The following is a 6,316-nucleotide window of genomic DNA, read 5'->3' on the forward strand; positions in this document are numbered from 1 at the left end:
GTCAAAAAAAAAAAAAGAAATATGAAGTGGTACAATATGGACTCCACAGACTTTGATAAGTTAAGGATGCTATTTTAATTATCTACTAATGTTAACAAACCACTCCCAGAAACGTATTGATTTAAAATAGCAGTCTAAGCCGGGCTTGGTGGCTCAGCCTGTAATCCCGCGCCTTTGGGAGGCTGAGGTGAGTGGATTGCCTGAGCCCGCGGGTTTGAAACCCGCCTGGGCAACTTGGTGAGATCTCATCTCTACAATAAATCAAAAATCAGCCGGGCGTGGTAGCGTGTGCCTGTAGTTCCAGCTACTTGGAAGGCTGAGGCGGAAGGATCACCGGAGCCCAGCAGGTCGAGGTTGCAGTGGCCGGGAGTGGCCACTACACTCCATTCTGGGTGACAGAGTGAGATTCCAACTCAAATAAATAAACAAACAAACAAACAAATAAATAAATAAATAAAATAGCAGTCTAATATTACATCTCATGCCTCAGTGGGTTAAGTGAGCTCAATGAACTGATTCTTGAGGTGGGGGGGGTCTCTCAAGTAGTTGCATTCAAGTTGTAGTTGGGACTGGAGTCATCTGAAGGCTCAACTGGGCTGGGCATCCAAGATGCCCTCTTCTTACATGTCTGGCATCTCAGTCGGGATAGCAGGATCAGCTGTGACTGACCAGTGATATAGTGATCTCTCTCTCTCTCCATGTGGCCTCTTGTGTGCCCAGGTGAAGCTTCCACACAGCATGGCAGTCTCAGGAGATTCAGACTTACACTGCAGCAGGTGGCTCTGAGAGCAAGCATTCCAGGAGGTCTCAGAAGATTCTGAAGGCTTCATGTCACTTTGCCTCAAAAGCCATGCAGTGTCACTTTCACTCCATTTGATTGGACAAAAACAAGTGACAGTGCCAGCTGAGACTCAGGGGAGGAAACCACAAAAGGGCACACATACCAGGAGGCAAGGTTCATTAGAAGAGCCATCTTTGACGATTAGCTCTCTCAGAGATATATTGTTCACTCTATGTCTGAAGTGATCATTTTTTTTCTTGCCCTTTCTGAAAAATAAGTGTGAAAGCAGGTATCTTCGTCTCATTTATGATCTTATAAGGAAAGCATTCTTTTCTTTCAGCTTATTGAAGTATAATTGGCATACAACATCTGTCTGTATTAAAAATGCACCTAGGCCAGGTACGATGGTTCACACCTGTAATCCCAACATTTTGGGAGGCAGAGGTGAAAGGATTCCCTGAGCCCAGGAGATCAAGACTAGCCTGGGTAACATGGCGAGACCTCATCTCTATAATAAATTTTAAAAACTACCCGGCTGTGATGGCACACGCCTATAGTCCCAGCTACTTGGAAGGCTGAGGCACAAGAATCGCCTGAGCTCAGCAGGTCGAGGCTACGGAAGCCATGATCATGCCATTGAACTCCAGCCTGGGTGACACAGTGGGACTCTGACTCACCCAAAAAAAAAAAAAAGAAAGAAAGAAAGAAAGAAAGAAAAGAAAAATGCACCTTACCCATTGAATTACGAGATGCAATATTAGGCTGTTGTTGAAGCCACTGTGTTTTGCTCAAAACAAAAAATTGAAATAACATCTTTACCTTATCAAAGTTTGTGTAGAGTCAGTTTGAGATATGTGTATGCCCATGAAGCTATCACCACCATCAGGACAACGAACATACCAATTAGCATATCAATCAGCCCCAGAGAATCCTTGCGCCCTTTGGCCTTTGTGATTCCTCCTTCCTTGCCTCCTAACCCTCCATCATCACAAGAAAATCACGGATTTGATTTCTATCTTTGTAGATTATTGTGCATCTTCTAAAATTTTATGTAAATGTGCATGTATACTCATTTCATTTGGCTTTGTTCACTCAATTATTTTGAGATTTATCCATGTTATTACTTGTATCAATAGCTCATTCTCTTTCATTGTTGAATAGTATGAGATTTTAGGGACATACCATAACTTGGTTACCGGTTCATGTGTCAGTGGACATTTGGATTGTTTCTAATTTCCAAATATTTATTACAAATAAAACTACTATGAACTTCTGTGTTCAAGTCTGTGTGTGGCTTTCAGTTTTCTTGGACAGATACCTAAGAGTAGAATGGTTCGATCATATGGTGGGTGTATGTTTAGTTCTTTTTTTTTTTTTTTTTTGAGTTGGAGTCTCACTCAGTCGCCGAGACTGAAGTGCAGTGGCTGCTCCCGGCCACCACAGCCTTGACCTGCTGGGCTCCGGCAATCCTTCCGCCTCAGCCTTCCGAGTAACTGGAACTACAGGCACACGCTACCACGCCCGGCTAATTTTGATTTATTGTAGAGATGAGGTCTTGCCAAGTTGCCCAGGCGGGTCTCGAACCCACGGGCTCAGGCAATCCACTCACATCAGCCTCCCAAACGCACAGGATTACAGCCCGGCTGTATGTTTAGTTCTTTCAGAAAACTTTTGCTGTTGTTGCTATTTTTATGTATTTATTTTTATTTTAAAGATGTGGAGTACAATTCAGGGTTAGTTATACAAACGTTGATTATGCAGGTACTCTTGTTGATGAGGTGTGCCCCTCCCTCCCCTAACAGTTTCCCTCAACTGCCAATCCCAGCCCCTTCCCCTAGCAGTTTCCCACCACTGCCAATCCCTTTCTTATAGTATTATGATAATTTTTCAAGGTCAGCTTATGAGTGAGAGCATGTGGTACTCTGTTCTTTGTTTCTGTGATAGATCACTGAGTATGATCAACTCTAAATCCATCCAAGTTGCTGTGAAGTCCATTTGTTTGTCCTTCTTTATGGCTGCATAATATTCCATTGTGTATATGTACCACTTTCTTTTTATCCAGTCCAGCTTCAGTGGGCAGCATGGTTGGTTCCATGTTTTTGCTATTGTGAATAGAGCTGCAACAAACATGTGTGCAGGTATCTTTTTGTAGAATGATTTGAGTTCCTCTGGGTATATTCCCAATAGGGGAATTGCTGGGTCATATGGAAGGTCAATTTCTAGTTCTTTCATAAATCACTACACTGTCTTCCAAGAGCTTGCACTAGTTTGCACTCCCACCAGCACTGTAGAAGGGTTCCTTTTTCTCTGCATCCTCACCAGCATCTGTTGTGTTTGTTTTATTAATGATGGCCATTCTCACTGGGGTTAGGTGGTATTTCAATGTGGTTTTGATTTGCATTCCTCTGATGATTAGTGAGGTTGAGCACTTTTTCATGTATCTGTTGGCTGTCCATATATCTCCTTTTGAGAAGTGTCTCAGAAACTTCTAAACTATTTTCCTAAGTAGTCGTACCATTCCCCATTCCCCATAGACAAGTATGAACAGTCCATTTCCCTATATCCTTGCCAAAAATTGGTATGGCCAGTCTTTTTCTTTTTATGTTAACAGTTCTAGTAGATGGGTAGTGACTTGCTGTGGCTTTTATCTGCATTTCTCTAATGACTAATGTTAGGGTATGGACAGGGTGAGGGTGGAGAGGCGCAGCACTGCCAGAGCCGGCAAGCCGGAGGTGCCGCGCTGGGAACCCAGAGATCTGAGCAAATTGCAAAGAACTGCAACACACAGAGGTGAGAAAAGAAAAGATTTATTTAAGAAAAGTTCACCCCCCCATGAAGTGAGCCTACACTCTGTGAGTGTGGCGACGTAGTCCCCCAAAGCCCTGGCTTAAATCCTTTTCTTGGAGATGTTGCACATGACTGCCATGACTTCTCTATCGACCACCTCTGGATGTTTAGAGATCCTGTGACACAGAGGCTCATAATGTCTGCCCACGTTATTATAGCCCCTAGAGAAGGGCATGACAAGGATTCTCATTCTCTTGCACTTTCCCAAATGATATTCCTTATTGCTAGTGGAGGGTGCACCTGCCCTTATCTCCTAGGTGTTCCCAGGGTTTAGCTTCGAGGGTTCCTTGACTTCCCTGTAGATAGGGCCCATTCTATAGGAAGATTGAGTCCCCACCTGCTCTCCCTCTGAGCGGTCATAACTTTTGTAATTACAAGTTTCATAACTTTTATAATCCTTGACCAAAGCATGATGTCTTAGGCCTTATAAATTCTGTTTACTCTAGGCAAGCTTGATTGCCACTATGAGATACCTCTGATACCTGGAAGTCTGTTTCTGAAAAGACAAAGTCAGTAAAGTTAACTTTACCTAAAGTATGCCTTTCTCCAAAAGCATAGCTTCTACTTCTCATTATTGTGTCAGGGTTTAAGAACAAGATGAAAAATGGCTTCCCACTCTCGGTCTGTCCTTTTCTTCCCCACTCCTGCTCTTGGAAATATTCTTATGATCTTGGGAAATGGGGCAAAGATCATTCTTCTGTATCTACTTCCTGCTGAGATGGGCCATGGAGCTGTCCCTACCTATCTATTTCCAAGGGCATGAACAGGAAACGGCGGGACCTTAACCCAATACTATCTGAATTTAATAAAACATCGAGCGGGAGCACAGGCAAAAATTATTATGCAAATGATAATGAAAAAGGCTATTGCCCCAGAAAACAATGTTGGAAAAGTGAAAGTCCCGTAAATTATATGTATGTTTAGCCAAAGCTTCTAATTCATTCACGTAAGTTGAAATATTCCTTTGTAACTCATCTATAGTTGTACTTTAACAAGAAAATACAGACACTGTGGCAAAGTCTGAATAAAGAAAAATTGAAAACATTAGAGACATGGTAGTTTGGTTGTAGCTTAAATTGAGAATTCAAAACAGGAAAACATTGGCAAGAGAAAATCGTTTCCTTTTGTTTTTTTAATAGGGCTGATATACTTTATCTGCTAGAGGGTGAAGCCCAGGCTATTTTGCTATTCATCCTATGCTGGATAGTAATCCTTGTGCCTAGTCTGCAGGAAATTCAGGAGGAGGGTGTAGGGCAGGTGTGGTTCCTGGAGCTTGCTTCTTATCTCACCCTAGAGAGACTGATTGAGAACTCTAAGAGTTTAAGTATTAAAATTTTTAAAAGCATGAGCCGGGCTTGGTGGCTCAGCCTGTAATCCTGCGCCTTTAGGAGGCTGAGGTGAGTGGATGGCTTGAGCCCACGGGTTCGAGACCCACCTGGGCAGTGAGACCTCATCTCTACAGTAAATCAAAAAATCAGCCGGGTGTGGTAGCACATGCCTGTAATTCCCGCTACTCGGAAGACTGAGGCGGAAGGATCGCCGGAGCCCAGCAGGTCGAGGCTGCGGTGGCCGGGAGCAGCCACTGCACTCCAGTCTGGGCAACCGAGTGAGACTCCAACTCAAAAAAAAAAAGAATTTTTAAAGCATGATGTTATAACACAAGATTACATTAGTTATTGTAAAAGTCACTTATTTAGCCAAAATGATAGTCCAAAGATTTTGAAAAAAAAAAAAAAAAAAACAGCTCGCTTTTTGTAACAAAGACAGTGGGGGAGGACTAATTGAATTTTGTCTCTTTCTTTCCCCCCTCTTTTGTTTAAAGGAGAAAATTCTTTTGGAGATTGTTGATTAAGAAGCTCATGTTCAGCCGGGCTCGGTAGTTCAGCCTGTAATCCTGCGCCTTTGGGAGACTGAGGTGAGTGAATTGCCTGAGCCTGCGGGTTCAAGACCCGCCTGGGCAACTTGGCGAGACCTCATCTCTACAATAAATAAATAAATAAATCAGCCGGGCGTGGTAGCGCGCGCCTGTAATTCTGGCTACTCGGAAGGCTGAGGTGGAAGGATCGCCAGAGACCAGTGGGTTCAGGCTGCGGTGGCCAGGAGCGGCCACTGCACTCCAGTCTGAGTGACGGAGTGAAACTCCAACTTAAAAAAAAAAGAAGAAGCTCCTGCTCTGGTCTTTGAGTAGCATATTAGCCTAACATTAGTGTACCTGATATTAATGGTAAATTTATAGAACCTTTGTTGTAGCCTCAAGCGTTTATAGAATTCCTTTCACTTTTTTTCACAAACTTTCACCTACCATGTTTGACATACCCGTACAATTTTTTGACATGCTTGAACCTTCTATTTTTGTTCTATACTTTCCTTAAATAACCAGCCATTCTATTATAGAACAAAATGTACCATACAAGATTCTTTCCTATACAAAATTATTTCTTTTTCCTTTATCCTTTCTTTTTTTTTTTTGCGTTGGAGTCTCACTTTGTCACCCAGACTTGGAGTGCAGTGGCTGCTCCCGGCCATGGCAGCCTCGACCTGCTGGGCTCCGGCGATCCTTCCGCCTCAGCTTTCCAAGTAGCCAGAATTATAGGCATGCGCTACCACACCCTGCTGATTTTTTTATTTATTGTAGAGATGAGGTCTCGCCTGCCCAGGCGGGTCTCGAACCCGCGGACTCCGGCAATC

Source organism: Carlito syrichta, unplaced genomic scaffold, assembly GCF_000164805.1.
Source record: "Carlito syrichta isolate Samal-C Ts95f unplaced genomic scaffold, Tarsius_syrichta-2.0.1 Scaffold308160, whole genome shotgun sequence".
Classification (NCBI taxonomy): domain Eukaryota; kingdom Metazoa; phylum Chordata; class Mammalia; order Primates; family Tarsiidae; genus Carlito; species Carlito syrichta.